This window comes from Sinocyclocheilus grahami, unplaced genomic scaffold (assembly GCF_001515645.1).
Source record: "Sinocyclocheilus grahami isolate Dianchi unplaced genomic scaffold, SAMN03320097.WGS_v1.1 scaffold1096.1, whole genome shotgun sequence".
Taxonomy (NCBI): Eukaryota; Metazoa; Chordata; class Actinopteri; order Cypriniformes; family Cyprinidae; genus Sinocyclocheilus; species Sinocyclocheilus grahami.
Genome location: NW_015506275.1, coordinates 214,773 through 232,734, shown reverse-complemented (window position 1 = coordinate 232,734; position 17,962 = coordinate 214,773). Strand labels below are relative to the sequence as shown.

Below are 17,962 nucleotides of genomic sequence, written 5' to 3'. Positions count from 1 at the left end.
CGTTTCCACAGCAACAGAGACAAAGCCAACACCGCATAGCCCTGCAGGAGCTGAAATATAATCGGATTTTAATGCACACATACAAAATAACACTGTATCTTCACACCTGACATTTAAAATACTCTTCCAGGTGTCTGTACGCCATTTAAACGTGTTAAAACACATCTTACCCCTTGACAGGTGTGCCAGCCCCACACCAGCTCCACCGTAGACCTGTCACGGGCCCAGAGGAAGGAGATATACACTGGATAGAGAAGACCGTGAATTACGGCCGTCTGCACCCCCTCGAATCCTCTCATCCACGCCGGGCTGCCAGGGTAGGTGAAGGAGACGAAGAGGAGGAGACATGTTCGGAGCAGTCCACCGGCCCACAGCAGGATGAAGGTGTTATTGATGAAGGACGGGGTGAGCTGGATGGCACCAATGAACATCACGGCACTCACGTCCACACACACTGCCAACAGGGTGAACAGAGGAAAGGCCATCTTATCCTTCATCTCCAGCACTGGCAAAGAGAAAACAGCATTTCAAACAAATCACAGAACAAATACATTTGCTATTACAAACAACCAGAATAGCACGTGCCAAAAACAGCGTTTATGATATCACAACATGTCATTATCATGTTACCATGTTCAACGTAAAACAATGGTATTTTTTTGTTATTGGTTTCGTATAAGTAATTCACTTTCACTTTCACTCTAAAAATTATGTTCATTTACGTTCAATAAGTTTTTGCTTAAAGCAAAGTAGTAGTCAAAGTTGAGAATAATTCTTGACTGTACAAAATGATTTAAGTATTGTGTAAGATAAGATTAAAGAGTTGATTAAACATGTCATTGAACAGAAAGAAGGAAACAATACGTACCTTGTTAGTAGATACTATTGAAAATCTGCTTTAAAATGCAAGAATGTAATGTTTTCAGTGTCCACGTTACATGTATTTAATACATTATAGTTTAAAAACAGAAAATAAAGAAGATAAATAAGAGTGCTGCTCGTGTAGCCTGCATACGGGTCACGAATCTGAAACCGAAAGTATGTACTGCAAGGAAAATCCCATTTGAGCATCTCATGAATATTAATTAAGTAACGTGCCGGTAGCGAGGAAGTCCTACCTCATTGGTTGGCAGGAAGGCGTTGGTAGGCAACTGGCCAATCAAGGAGGGCTCATCTATTACATATTAATAACGTTGAACGTCTGTAAAAAAATTTTTTTTTTAAATGCCGCACAGGCCGGTGTTTTTATGTCGGTTTTCGCTGTTTTGTCACTGTCCTCCTATGTAAAAAGCAGGTAAAAAGGCGTCTTTGACCGCTGCGACCTGTCTCATATGGCAAGCCGTATTAGCATTAAATACTCCTTGCTGTACTAGTCATAATTTAGATTTGACTAGTCAAAATTCCAATTCCAGATATCTATTCTGCAATTTTGACTCATCGTAATTGGAGTTAAGATATCTACAATGCTATTACGACTAGTCGTATTGTTCCATTGACGTCCATTGGAAAATATTTTCGGATATCTACAAAAGAGTTTTGACTAGTATAAATTGTAATTAAAGATATCTATAATTGATTTTGTACTAGGCATAATTCTAATTAGAGATATCTCAAATTACAATTCTACTAGTGATAATTAAATTAGAGATATCTCTAACTGAATTAACACTAGTCCAAATTATAATTATAATTATAATCTCTGACTGGTGTTTGACTAGAGAAAAAGTAATTGAGATCTATCAGTCTGGAAAAGGTTATAAAGCTACAACATCCAAAGAACTGCAGGCCTCACTTGCCTCAGTTAAGGTCAGTGTTCATGACTCCACCATAAGAAAGAGACTGGGCAAACATGGTCTGCATGGCAGAGTTCCAAGACGAAAACCGCTGCTGAGCAAAAAGAACATAAAGGCTCGTCTCAGTTTTGCCAGAAAACACTTTGATGATCCCCAAGACTTTTGGGAAAATACTCTGTGGACTGACGAGACAAATATTTAACTTTTTGGAAGGTGTGTGTCCCATTACGTCTGGCGTAAAAGTAACACTGCATTTCAGAAAAAGAACATCATACCAACAGTAAAATATGGTGGTGGTAGTGTGATGATCTGGGGCTGTTTTGCTGCTTCAGGACCTGGAAGACTTGCTGTGATAAATGGAGCCATGAATTATGCTGTTTACCAAAAAATCCTGAAGGAGAATGTCCGGCCATCTGTTCGTGACCTCAAGCTGAAGCGAACTTGGGTTCTGCAGCAGGACAATGATCCAAAACCCACCAGCAAGTCCACCTCTGAATGGCTGAAGAAAAACAAAATGAAGACTTTGGAGTGGCCTAGTCAAAGTCCTGACCTGAATCCTATTGAGATGCTGTGGCATGACCTTAAAAAGGCGGTTCATGCTCGAAAACCCTCCAATGTGACTGAATTACAACAATTCTGCATGAATGAGTGGACCAAAATTCCTCCACAGCACTGTAACTGACTCATTGCAAGTTATCGCAAACGCGATTGCAGTTGTTGCTGCTAAGGGTGGCCCAACCGATTATTAGGTTTAGGGGGCAAACACTTTTTCACACAGGGCCATGTAGTTTAGGATTTTGTTTCCCCTTAATAATAAAAACCTTCATTTATAAACTGCATGTTGTGTTCCCTTGTGTTATCTTTTATTAATATTTAAATTAGTTTGATGATCTGAAACATTAAAGTGTGACAAACATGCAAAAACAATAAGAAATCAGGAAGGGGGCCAACACTTTTTCACACCACTGTATATAGATAGATAGATAATAGGCCGTAGTAATTAATGTGTGCTTTCACAAATGATTGAGTGGCACAAATAGGCCTATTTGTGCCACTCAATCATTTGTGAAAGCACACATTAATTTTAAATAATTAATCAGTATATAAAATATATATATAAAAGCAATTACCAATCACTTTGTAAAATTTTTTTATATATATATATATATATATCTACCACTTGAGTTGGTAAAAATTTTGTAAGAAGAATTTAACAGATTTATTCAGCAAGGATACAATAAATGTATCAAAAGTGACAATGAAGACATGTATAATGTTACAAAAGATTACTATTTATCATAAATGCTATTCTTTTGAACTTTCATCAAAGAATCCTGAGGAAATTTATCACAGTTTCTACAAAAATATGAAGCAGCACAACTGTTTTCAACATTGATAATAAAAAGAAATGTTTATTGAGTAGCAAATCATCATGATTTCTGAAAGGGATCCCGGGTCTTAAGACATGTATAGCTTAATATAACGGAAATTATGTCTCTTATTTAAATATATAGTAGAAACCCCATGAAAGATGTATGTTATTTAAAAAAATCGACATGATTTTTGGACTATGGGGGGCGCCATTATTTTATGTGCATAGTACATTCTGCATCGATGACGTCAAATGGTTGCACTCGATGAGCTACTGGCGCTTATTTCTATAGTCTTTGGCTTTTTACCACAACACAACTCAGAATACACAACTCAGAAAATAAAATAGTGATACGATATCACATTGTGTGACTTTTGGTTGTAATTTTCAGTCGAAGGGCAACAAGAGAAGCAATGCAAGACTTCACAAGAAGAGGAGAAAAGAATGGGAAGATGCCTGTGGACGAATAAAACTTCCTAAAGACCCGCTTCTTTTTTCACTCCACTTTAGTCCTGATGCCTTTGAGTCTTTTAGTAGACCACAGCTACTGAAAGAGCTTACAAACGGCTGAGAAATGTTATGTCATCCTGTAAACATGCCGACGCTAATCATGACGTGCGGCCGATAGAGGAGTTTCTCAGCGCAGATTTTCCTCGAGATCCGGGACGTTTAGACTCCACGTGGGGAAAAATTGATGGTACAGCATTTTGTTTAAGCCTATGCTTATCCATCTCCACCTGTAAGCTCTTTCAGTAGCTGTGGTCATCATAACAGTATTTTATTTTCCGAGTTGTCTAGTCCGAGTTGGGTTGTGGTAAAATTAGCTACAGCTAGCGGCAGTAGCTCACCGAGTGCAACCATTTTACGTCATCAGAATAATGGCGACCCCCATAGTCCAAAATATGTATAAAACGATGTGATTTTTAAAATAACATAAATCTTTAATGGGTCTTCTACTACATATTTCAGGAAGAGACATCATTTACGTTATATTAAGCCATACAAGTCTTAATACCCAGGGATCCCTTGAAGGATCATGTGACACTGACGACTGGAGTAATGATGATGAAAAATCCAGCTTTGCATCATAGAAATATTCATATTTTCTTTTTTTTATTTGAAATTGTAATAATATTTCACAATATTACAGGTGTTCACATTTTTTTTTTCTCGAATTATTTCACTGATACATTTGGGTCCCAATATTCATTATCTTACTTTTCTTCTTTTTTTTTTACTTTAGTTTTTTTCTACTTCTTACCTCGCTGTTTGTGTTTTCATCTCCACCCCATGCGGTGTCTGATTTCATCAGCCAATCACATCCACTCTCACCATTCAGATGTACAAAGATCAACCAACCCCATCCGCTCTCACTGTCTGACTTTACAGGAATCGACTAATCACATTTGCTTTCCCAATTACTCTGGCAAGAAAAGATATCAAACCAGTACATGATTAATATATCTGACCCAAACGTGACCACATATCTGTCTCTGAGAATCAACTGAGGTCAGCATCAACATGTGTCTTATGCGATTTGAAAACATCTTGATCAGATTACCGTAAATCATATACATACATTATATAAATACATTTTAAAGGCACCAAATCTTATTTGAAGCGTGTTTGTGGGCCGTAGAGGGCGGATCTGCCCGCTCTTGTGTAAGTCATTAATATGAAGTAATTGCATTGGTCGTTTGTCTCTCTCTCGAGGGATACCTGACTCACTCTCTGTGGAGGGTTGCAATAATAGCATTACAGCATGTATTATCCCGGTCTGTATCTCAGAACCTCTGCTTCCACAATCAAAACCGCTTGTCACTTTGGTTTAGCCTCATAATTACAGAGCCGGTTGCGGATGCTGTCTCTCCTTTGGTCGAGTGCTGACATGATTTTCTTTGTCACCAGTGTTGTGTTATGAATGCTGTGTCCAGCGTGATGTTTCTCAAACCAACACAAATCACGGGTTTGTGTTCTCAATAGAGACATATGGGTTCGCCTTTGGGCTCCTCCATTGAGGCGTTTCATTCTGTCCACGCCGCTTTTTTATCATGCTGAAGTACTTTAGTGACATGCAGACCCGTGTGAGAGTTGTTACTGAGTAAGTGCCGACACTTCAAAACATATTCCTGAGCCTTGGGTCTTCTACTGTAAATGTCTTTTTTTTAGGGCACTTTTGACACTTTTTGGTGAAAGTATAGTACACTGAATAAAATGTAGATGTAGAAACAGTAACACTTTTAATTAAACATGAAATTTTGAATCTGAAAGACTGAAATAGTAAAGAATGTGTAAAATATAGTAAGAATATATATGCACATCACATATAATAATATGTTGTCATACACATGCTTTTTATTAAGCAGAATTGTTAATGATTGAAAAAAAAATCTGGTTATAAATGTTTGTGAATTGATCAGTTATTTGGAAAATAATATTTATCATATATAAAATATAAGAATATATATGAACATTGCATCGGTGTATGAATAATATTTTGTCATGCATATGCTTTTTAATCAGAATTATTAGGGGTCAGTAAAATTTTGATTATAAATGTTTGTGGATCAATCAGAATTATTTGGAAAAATCTATATTATTATATAACATATACAAATATACAATAATATATATGCACACCAAATGGCTGTATCAACAATATTGTCATGCATATGCTTTTCAATAAGCAAAATTATTAAGGATTAATTGGGTAAAATATATCATGTATAATATATAAGAATATTTATGCACACCACATGGCTATAGCCACATATTTTGTCATGTACATGCTTGTTAATAATCGGAATTATTCTTTTTAGAATATATATCATAATATTTAAGAATGTATATTTGCACAATGCATGGTTCTATCAATAATATTGTCATGCATATGCATTTCATTAGAATAATTTGTAAAAAACAAAAAAATAATAAATCTGATTGAAAAAATGTTTGTGGATTGAATTATTTGGGAAAATATAACATAATATATAATGTACAAAATATATGCCATATTTAAGAATATATATGAAAACCTACCTGAAATGCACACGTTAAATTATACAAATATATGCAGTATACAGTATATTTTGTGAACTCAGTCCACAGATAAACACACAGGTGGTTTTGTATATGTAATTGAATGTGCAAATGAATACCAAAATGTTTGCTTTGAAATTATACAAGTGCCGTGTTGCATTTGTCGATACTTCTGAGATGTGCAAACAGCTCGCATTCATTTGTGCATTTTCATCGACGTATTGCACAATTTGATGTGACTGGAGCATGTGCACTAACCTCCAGTCCCTGCCTCTGAAACTTGCAGAATTATTATATCTAATGAGAGAAACATTTCTTATCATATAACAAGCTAGAGACAGAGCATGAAATTCCATTAAACGGATAATGTAGTGCACACTTCCGCCTCCTAGTTTCAGTCTGACTACCCCAATACCCATAAATCAGTTCTGTTTATGCAAATTTGGCCAGAGCCCCATGATAGCTCAGTGTTTATGACTTCCATCCTTTCTCAGTTTGATCTCCATGACAGAAGCCACACATTAATTGCAGTCGACACGAGTGTGATGTTGTTTAGTTCTGTGTGACCAGCGCGAGTTTATTAGTTCAGCAGTGCAGGATGTTCCTGAAGTCTTGGGCATCTGTCTACTTCACGAGCCGCTCTAAACCACATGTGTAGTTTGGGTTTTATGTACAGTCTTAAAAGTGAGACGGTATGAGTGAAGTGCGCTCATCAATCTTTGAGTTCATTAGTGCTGTTGTTACAAAAAAAGTGCTATTTTTGATAGTCTAATGTAGGTTTATATATATATACAGGTGCATCTCAATAAATTAGAATGTCGTGGAAAAGTTCATTTATTTCAGTAATTCAACTCAAATTGTGAAACTCGTCTATTAAATAAATTCAATGCACACAGACTGAATTAGTTTAAGTGTTTGGTTCTTTTAATTGTGATGATTTGGGCTCACATTTAACAAAAACCCCCCAATTCACTATCTCAACAAATTAGAATATGGTGACATGCCAATCATGCACCTGTATATATATATATATATATATATATATATATATTATACAATATCATTTACATATATTTTCTAATATTAAGGAGTCATAATATTTATAATATTATAGAATAACAAAAACATAGTTTTTTTCTTTCTTTTGGAATTATAAAATTAAGTTATGATTATAAAATGAGAAAAAACATGGAAAAAGTTGCAAGGGAAAAAAGACTGATTGTGATATTGCTTACATGGCAAATGTATATATTTATCAATAGAAAAATAGAAAATAATAATATTTTATGTTTAATGTTATATTTTATTATATTTTATAATATAATAATATAATATAATTATAGATTCTAAGTATAGTATAATTATATGATTATTACAAATAAAGAATATAAATATATATCTAAAATATATACAAGGCATACAGAAGAGGTAAGGGTTATTTTTTTTAATTCACAGTATATATTTATGCTTATGGTTTTCTTTAATTTAATACATATCTGTTAATGTATATGAATATTTAATTTTAAAAGGCCAGGTGGTTTTAGGAGGAATAATGTGTCATAATTTTGAGATAATGTGTCAAAATAAAGAGACAATTAATTCAAAGTGTACCTTTTTGTACATAACATTCGAACAATTTTTAAAAATTAATTTTTGTTCTTTTGCTTTGCCGCTCGTGTAAGTGTTGCATGTTTAAATCCAGCTCTTTCTACTTCCCTGATCCATTGTGTTCTCTTCTCCCGAAGAGTTCCTGTCTTCTCTCTGTAAATAATATGGATAAAAATGGCAAGAAGACAATAACATTAAGAAATGTTCCAGAAAACCCAGCGACTGGAGCAGATAGGGCCGGGTTTTGACACAAATTTCACAATTCGATTTGATTCTCATTCACAAGCTTGCGATTCGATTCCCGATTCAATTCGATTCAATATCGATTATTTTGGATATATATCTGGTACACATGCAACATTTTCTGAAGGAAAAAAAAAATCTCTTAACTAATGCTGTAAAATATACATGATAGTCAGTTGGTACTATATTACTATACTATTGAGGCTTAATGAAGTTTTTATAATAAAAGTTACAATTATGTAATATTTCTACTTCAATTCGTTTTTTTAAATATAAACATTTAAATGGTGGCTATCATAAAAAAATATAAATTAAACTTTGAAGAACAGTAAAAGTTATTGTGAATATGCCGCATATATTTAGCAAAATGCTCCACTCTACAGTTTATATTTCTAGCTGACTAATGAGTTTATGGTCACCGAATATGTTTTTTTTCTGAGGTAAATGTGACGTTACGTGACATTGTTTACAAGCCGTCATATTGACGTCTTTGCACGGCTGAAACACTAATTGAGCGATTACATGAGACAGGATACGGATTGTAAAGTTGTACTCTTTCTTTTAACTAGGGATGCACGATATATCGGCCACCATATCGGTATCGGCCCATATCGGCTCATTTTTTCTGTTATCGGTATTGGCCTGATAAGAAAATTTGGCCGATATCTTAAAGCCGATAAATAATGCATTATTTCCTTCAGAGACACTTCAGATGCGCGCTGTTCGTTTGCAGCCTTTTGTGCAATTGTACGTTGTAATATTGTGTTTATTTGATGTATATCTGATTTATCTCATATAGAATGCGTTTGGTTAAGTTAAAAGAGCGCTTCAGTTTACCGGTGATCATCTTTAGCTCAGCACACGCAGCTCAAACAGCAGTGCACAACATTAATAACTATGATTGGGAATGTCGTGTATATAACATTCTAATGAGAACATTATTATAATAAAACGTTGTATTTGGCATAATTGAGATTTTTCTTTCTTTAGATATTTTGAACTTTTATTCAACTTTGTTTTTGTTACTTACAGAAGTTTTTTTTTTTTTTTTACACAAATAATTTGCTACAAAGCTATGAATTCACACTTAATGCCACATTTCCAATGTGTTAAGTGTGAATTTATAGCTTTGTAGAAAAAAAACGGCATAAATTAAAAATTAAAAAAACTCATCTGCAGTCAGCTCTGTTACTTTATATTAATTTTCACATCTGCAAAATTCACAAAAATGTTAATACATCATTAAGTCCTGAAAATCTACAGGTGCGTATGGTCATGAAAAATCTGGAAAAGTCATGGAATTTTAAAACTGCAATTTTCCGGCCTGGAAAAGTCACAGAAGTTTATTTCACAAATCTCTGTGCAATAAAAAATATATTTTTAATCAGGTCCTGAATTTCGGTGTGGGATCGCGCATATATCGCCTAGTTTTACTCATTCCCGCAGGTTGCGCGTTTATAATGCGGGAAATTCCCGCAAACATTTATTTACTATAGCATGTAGGTTGGATTTAAATAAACCCACACAGAATATTAGATCGAATCAGTCATATGAAAACAGCATGAGTGATTCAGCGGTACCTCGTCTTCTCTCTTTCATCCTCTCAAAACAGCTTTACATCAGCGTGTCTCTGCTGCACAACAAGAGAGCTGCTGCACGCTGCGATATAAGACTTTCACTCGCGTTTAGGGACAGTTGACAGAATTGTCACTAGCCTGATCAGGTCATTGTTGCATTGTCACAAAACTATCATTTGCACATCTTTTTAAGTCGTTTTTTAAACCATTGGGTAGTCGCGTGAGCACATAAAGCCGCCTCGCAAACACTTCGCAAGTACTAAATATTTTTCGCAGCTTGTAGGGGTTTTGCGCAACAGACTTACGTATTCTGTTAAATGGGTATCGTCGCTTCCGGTTCAATCGTTTTGCATATGCTTCATTAAATATGAAGCTGTTTTACTCGAGATGCCTTCAAAGTAAATTCAAAGATGATCATAACCAATGTCCATTATATGCGGATTGATATCTAAAAGTAGGGATGCACTGATATGAAAATTTTGGCCGATACCGATAACCGATTATTCTTTATTTTTGAAAGCCGATAACCGATATGTTGGCCGATAACTCTATATCCAAATTGTTATATACTTTTTGAGAGCCTGATTACAAAAAAGGTCTCATCATTAAAAGCCACATCCCAAACACTTCAACATAAGCAGCCTAGTTTGAACGGTGTACGTTTAAACAATATTTTTACTCTCCCATTACCAAATTTAGTCATAAAAAAGTCTTACAAATAAATTAAATTATGCATAAATAATGCAAACAAGTCATTGGACATCATTACACGTGTAAAGAATCAAAATGAATGTGCCATAGATCAATAAAACGGAATAGCCTCTGCACGGACAATAATTAAATTATTTTAATTACTAAACCATATTGTTGATGAAAATAATAAGAGAACAATACAAGTGGTTGTTGTTATTAATAATATATCAATGATTTTGAAAAAGTAACAAATTAATACCACTGTTTTAAATAGCAGCCGTTGAGCTGCGCGTGCTGAAGCTGAAGAGCTGAATGAACATGGTAAACTGAAGCGTTTTGCTGGCAGCTTATTTAACTCAAGGAAATGCATCCTGAGATTAATATTAATACCACATAAACATAATATTACAACTTATATATGTACAAAATGATGCAGTTATTGTGTGCTATAGTCAGAATGTGTGATCCTGTTGTGGATGCGCTCTTCCCATAACAACGCGCTGAAACATGGCAACTAAACCCAAAGAATTCACAACGTTTTATTATAATAATTTTCTCATTAGAATGTTATATACACGACATTCCCAATCATAGTTATTAATGTTGTGCACTGCTGTTTGAGCTGCGTGTGCTGAGCTAAAGATGATCACCGGTAAACTGAAGCGCTCTTTTAACTTAACCAAACGCATTCTATATGAGATAAATCAGATATACATCAAATAAACACAATATTACAATGTACAATTGCACAAAAGGCTGCAAACGAACAGCGCGCATCTGAAGTGTCTCTGAAGGAAATAATGCATTATTTATCGGCTTTAAGATATCGGCCAAATTTTCTTATCAGGCCGATACCGATAACAGAAAAAATGAGCCGATATGGGCCGATACCGATATGGTGGCCGATATATCGTGCATCCCTAATATATATATATATATATATATATATATATATATATATATATATATATATGTTTATGTGCGTGTGTGTGTTATAATATCTAACAATCAATAATATAATATAATATTATTTCTATTTTTTGGCACAGGGCAAGGTTTTTTTTTAGGGATGCACGATATATCGGCCACCATATCGATATCTGCTCATTTTTTCTGTTATCGGTATCGGCCTGATAAGAAAATTTGGCCGATATCTTAAAGCCGATAAATAATGCATTATTTCCTTCAGAGACACTTCAGATGCGCGCTGTTCGTTTGCAGCCTTTTGTGCAATTGTACGTTGTAATATTGTGTTTATTTGATGTATATCTGATTTATCTCATATAGAATGCGTTTGGTTAAGTTAAAAGAGCGCTTCAGTTTACCGGTGATCATCTTTAGCTCAGCACACGCAGCTCAAACAGCAGTGCACAACATTAATAACTATGATTGGGAATGTCGTGTATATAACATTCTAATGAGAACATTATTATAATAAAACGTTGTGAATTCTTTGGGTTTAGTTGCCGTGTTTCAGCGCGTTGTTATGGGAAGAGCGCATCCACAACAGGATCACACATTCTGACTATAGCATGCAATAACTGCGTCATTTGTCATTTCATATATAAGTTGTAATATTATGTTTATGTTGTATTAATATTAATCTCAGGATGCATTTCCTTGAGTTAAATAAGCTGCCAGCAAAATTTACCGTGTTACCGTGTTCATTCAGCTCTTCAGCTTCAGCACGCGCAGCTCAACGGCTGCTATTTAAAACAATGGTATTACTTTTTCAAATTTTCAAAATCATTGATATATTATTAATAACAACAACCACTTGTATTTTTCTCTTATTATTTTCATCAACAATATGGTTTAGTAATTAAAATCATTTAATTATTGTCCGTGCAGAGGCTATTCCGTTTTATTGATCTGTGGCGCATTCATTTTGATTCTTTACATGTGTAATGATGTCCAGTGACTTGTTTGCATTATTTATGCATAATTTTATTTATTTGTAAGGCTTTTTTATGACTAAATTTGGTAATGGGAGAGTAAAAATATTTTTAAAACGTACACCGTTCAAACTAGGCTGCTTATGTTGAAGTGTTTGGGATGTGGCTTTTAATGATGAGACCTTTTTTGTAATCAGGCTCTCAAAAAGTATATAACAATTTGGATATAGATTTATCGGCCAACATATCGGTTATCGGCTTTCAAAAATAAAGAATAATCGGTTATCGGTATCGGCCAAAATTTTCATATCGGTGCATCCCTACTTTTAACTTACCTTCGGATGTTTAGTCATGTTTATTTTGTGCTGGAACTGGTATTAATGTGGAGGAGATGATCAGTTCATGTGCACCTCGCGCTGCCGCTTTTACTGAACTGAGGTGCGCCGCACTACAGCGATCTGTCACTCCACATTAAACAGCGCCAAAACGGCATTTATTGTTTAAATACTGTAATACAATGGACAGAATTTGAAATCTGAGACTCTGTTTCATATTAAAAGTACCAAAGCACAATGCTTATTGCGATTTATTGGATGGGAGGTGCCCTTCAATGTTTCGTCCATTAACTGAAAACAGGCTAGACTAATCGATTCTTGGGATTTAAGAATCAATATTGTTTTGTAGAAATGAGAATCGATTATAATCGAGATATCTGTATCTTTTTACCCAGCCCTAGGAGCAGATATGAGCAAGTGGAATGGAGTTAGTCAAACAAGCCATGCGTGTGTGTGTATGTGTGTGTGTGTGTGTGTGTGTTTCAGATGTTCTTCAGGTGATGTGGTGTGTTTGTGTTGCAAAAAAACACTCAAAACACCAGTTGTTATTAGCCTTATTTAAAGCAGTTGAAGTCTGTAGCACAACCCCATTTAGATGACTTGTTAAAGTGTGTCTGTGTGTGTGTGTGTGTGTGTGTGTGAGAGAGAGGTCTCGTGGCGTCTAAGGGCAGGTCTTATCTTCTAACAATTTGTCTCTCAGCCGATTGAGTCTGTTCTACCAGAACTCTCACCTGGGGAGCTTATGTCTCTCATTGTGTCTCTCATAGACTGTAGTACCAGTGTGCGTCTCTTAAGAGTGTCGATGTTCTCATTATGTCTGATGTAACGTGTGTGTGTTTTGGAGACCCTCAAACACTGATGCAAAGCTCTGACGATAGTGAGAAATCAAAGATTTCCTTCACCCAAGACGTTGAGTTATCAGAGCGACACCTTACTTTAGTCTATTCAGGAGCACACGGCTTTTCTCAACGTTTTTCTGCAGGATGTTGTGTGACAGTAGATGTATATATATATATATATATTTATTATTAATTTATTTTTAATATTTTTTTACTTTTATTACTGTATTTATTGTATGCATTAATATGTATTCATGTTAATTAAATAATAATATTACTAGTAATGGATATCATATATTGTGAAATGCATAATTTAGGGTTAGTCTGTAGTCATTGTAAATATCTTTTGTATAAAGAAAATAGTCTCTACCCTCATTGAGCTACTGTAAGTAAAGGCATGTCTGTGTGTGTGTGTGTGTGTGTGTGTGTGTGTGTGTGTGTGTGTGCGCGCGTGCATGTGTGTGTGTGTTTGTGTGCATGCGTGCGTGCGTGCAAGAGAGAGGCTAAACATGATTGAGTTTGTCTGGGTCTCTCTGTATCTCTAATGTGGCCTTGCGTTTCTGGCACTGGGCTGGATGAGGCAAATGTAATGTGATTACATGGCTTTACTGGGCTCTAATAGAGCTCTCTCCAGCACACTGCTTACCTGAGCTCCGGCCAGCAGCACTCTGATAGATTCACCGCAGAGACCCCAGCTGGCAGCGCCAATAAAGAGCCGCAATGTCAATTGCATACTCAGAATTAGAGCGCAGGTGAGATTGAAAACAGGTCGCCCGCTGCTGTTACAGAAACCTTTGAAACCTCTTCTGCTGATGTAACAATGGGGAAAAATGATATGAAGCAACTCAGGAGCTGCACTTTGTTTAAAAAAAAAAAAGTTGTGGGGAACTTTCTTTGGGTGGGACAAATGTGGTGGTTGTGATGTCACAGAGCAGTTCATGAAGTAATTCTTGAATAATTTAAAATGTTTTGATAAATTAATACTCAAAAAATTTTATCTAAATAATAATATTATGAACAGAAATATCCAAAAGTTTGGGGTCAGTCTCTTCTGCTCACAAAGTCTGCATTTATTTGATTAAAGTAAACGCAGTAATATTGTGAAATATATTTGTATATTATTGTAATATATTTTAAAATGTAATTTATTTCTGTAATGGCAAAGCTTAAATGCAAACTTGAAAATGTTGTTACATGTCAATAAAATTAAACATTTAGATATATATTTAGAATAAAATATAAATATATTATATTAAATATTTAATAATTAAGATATTTCAAATTATTAATTATTATTTTTATTTATTTATTTATTTATTTTTACAGATCTGTCAAAAAACATTCTAATTTGCTGATCTCATGACCAAGTAACTTTCGTATTATATATTAACTACAGTTTTGCTCATATTTTTGTGTAAACAGTGATACATTTTTTTTCAGGATTCTCTGAAGAATAGAAAGTTCAATTAAACGGTATATTTTAAATAGAAATCTTTTGTAACATTATAAATATACTGTCACTTTTGATAAATGTAATGTATCCTTTCTAAATAATAATAATTATTAAAAGTATAATTTTTTTTCCAGCTTTTGAACAATTGTGTAGGTCAATGGATTAACACAGAAATTAGCAATCAAATTTAATTGATAAATCATTTGTTTTCACTTTTATTATGAGGGTTTCCAGGTTAATCCAACAAATTTTTTTCTTAGTAATTTCTCTAGAATTAATTATGTGCTTACTGCATGAACTGATAGTGAACTTGATAGTGAGCTTTCATGTTCCTTTTATGCTTGTTTAAAGGGTAACAAAAGAGAACTCCTCTGTTCTTCACTGTGCATGACATTGTGGAGAGTTTTCTCCTTGTCTAATGAACCCCAAACCTGAAAGAGTCTCCGCTTCACATGCGGCATGTTTAAATGAGTTTGATCCATCTGTAACAGAGATTCTCGTCACTCACGAGCGACAGCTTCAGCTTAGCGAGAAGTTTACCAAACAAACCGCCAGCAGTCTCTCATCCCGGAGCGACTGCAGCGGTAGAGATCTGTTTTCTCTTTCATACAAAGCCCAGACGTTGTAAGTACAACCAAATTTGAAAAGATTTGACATGCCGTGCAAACAGAGATTTGATTTTCTCTCCGCTTGGAGTGTGATGTGTACACGTCTAATTTCAGTGTCTTGTGCAAGCGTTGACAGACTTGATCAAACCTGAGCTGATCAAAATGGCACAGCCGCTGTCAGCGGCTTTCAACTGCTTTACAGCAGCAGCCTGGAAATGAGTTTTCCTTCTTGAAGAAAGTCTCATTTTCTCTCTCACACATGACCTGGTTTTGTTTTCACTTGCAACCAGACTAATTTATTTGATCAGTGCATAAAGCCGTTCATAACTAATCTGCCAATGTAACGGAGTTGGGCTTTTCAGAATACGAGAGGTTTTTACCTTATGATATATTCATAGTTCTGCAGATAGAGATCACTGTCAGCCGAGATGGCACAATGGAAATATCTCCGGTTATAAATAGCCGAGTGAGTCTGGTCCTGTTTCAGCTTGCAAGCAAGACGAGTTGCTCACCGTTGAGTGTTTTTATTTAAAGGTTCAAATGCTGCAAGCCTTCATTTTGCTTTGCTTTGAACTTATTTCCTTTTGGATATAGAAGGAAATTCAACTGTTAGGCTTCTCATCAAATATTTGAGCTGTAACCAGCACAGCGCAATGGTTGAGACTCCAGATCTGAGGTGACCTATACTGAAGAGGCACTGAAATCCCTTTGAAACATTGTGGAGCTCCAGGTTTTCTGGGGGGATCAGTTCTTGTATCTTTTCTTCAAATTCATTTCAGTTTCCTTTTTGGCCTAATTTGATTTTGTGGGCTGAGGCCATTTTTTATTGATAGACAATAAGGGTGGTGAAATCAGAACATTACACAGGATGAATTTGAACCTGCACCTTCACATCTTCAACCCAGAACACCATAGAAAGTGCCTAGAAATTACTCACAACGCCTTAGCAACTGCCTAGCAACCAGCAGTCTTTCAGCAGCAAGCAACACTCACATTTTCTTAAGAAAATGTACACAAACACACATACACACACACACACATACCTATATATTAGCATTTTTACTATGTTTTATTATTTAGAATTAAGATATTATGAATTATTTTCAGCAAATGTATCTTAAATATTTGTTTCTTAATTTAAATTTTCTTAATTTTCTATAGTCAAACAGTTGTCAGTAGTCATTCAAGCCATTAGTCGATTACTTGCAAGTTTATAGGCAAGTGAGGCAGTGTCTCCTCAAAAAATTGGATGACAAAATAATCAATATTACAAAAATGAAACAACGCAAACATTACTAATAAATATGACATTGAAAGTATAAAAGTCACTTGTTTTTATAAAGTAACACTGTCCAACAGCGACACCCGCAGGTAAAGTTACAGCAGAGGCATGCCTCCCTTCGGCCCATAGACTTACAACAGAGACCCCTTAGCGTGCCATGACTTTTCTGGGTTGTAAATTGAATGGGGGGAAATCACGTGAGAGGAGGCAATGTCTCCATCGCGCTATAATTGGATATGATCAGTTATGATTGTATGTGATTGGCTCATGCGATAAATCCCGCCTCTTGTTTTTGTGCAAGCTCTCGGCCTGAATGAAGAAAATGATGGCGTTATTGACTAAATATTAAGTAAACAACTCACCCGCTTAGATATCACTTCTTTGTGTCACGTCAAAATAAAACTTGAAATGGCCTGAAAACGTGATGACCATGTCAGTTAGTGAGCATTCAGTTTGATGAAATGATTAGTGTATCTTCGTGTCTGTGACAGTGTTTACAGGGCTTTTATGATGATGACCCGAAAATAAGTTGACTATTAAAAAGAACAGCTGAACATCAGTTCACTATTAAAAAATGGAGTCTATTTCACTAAGTGCAAATAGGTCGTCTTGTTGGCAGAAACTATTTACACTAACTCGCCCATCAATGTAAGGTTACTACAAAAGACGATTGTTATTTATCAAGTTCAGTGGCATAACATTAGATAGTAAAGCGCGTGCCGAAGTCATTTGTGATGCGATCGACCCGGGTTCGATTCCACCCTTTACCAAACTGTTTTTTTCTCCATTTTCAAATCTCATATCACATCAGGTAGGTGTACTAGGGAGGGCTTATTTTGTCCCAATATGGTGGCATCCATTTAATAATTTGAATTAAAATTATAATATACACTCAGTATGTTATTATTGCCTACTGTTTTATAATGTTCTACAATACAAAGGTGCATAATATTGTTCAAAAATATTGTTCAAATTGTTACTGCCTTTATTATTTTGGAATAAATGTACAAATGCATAAAAACACTATGAAATGTATAATTATTATTTAAAATATAAAATAAAATAAAAATAATGTTAATAAAATACAAAATAGACTATTTTTGTTCTATCTTATTTAATGTTTATTTAACCAAGAAAATGCAAAACATTAAGTGTAACAGGGACATTAATATATATATATATATATATATATATATATATATATATATATATATATATATATATA

At 34.8% G+C, this 17,962-nt stretch overlaps 1 protein-coding gene across 1 annotated transcript in view; it reads left to right on the top strand.

Moving 5' to 3' along the window:
* Nucleotides 1-17,962, top strand: part of LOC107566726 (KH domain-containing, RNA-binding, signal transduction-associated protein 3-like) — a 115,804-nt gene that overhangs the window by 74,228 nt on the left and 23,614 nt on the right. The gene's annotated exons all lie outside the window — the stretch shown is intronic.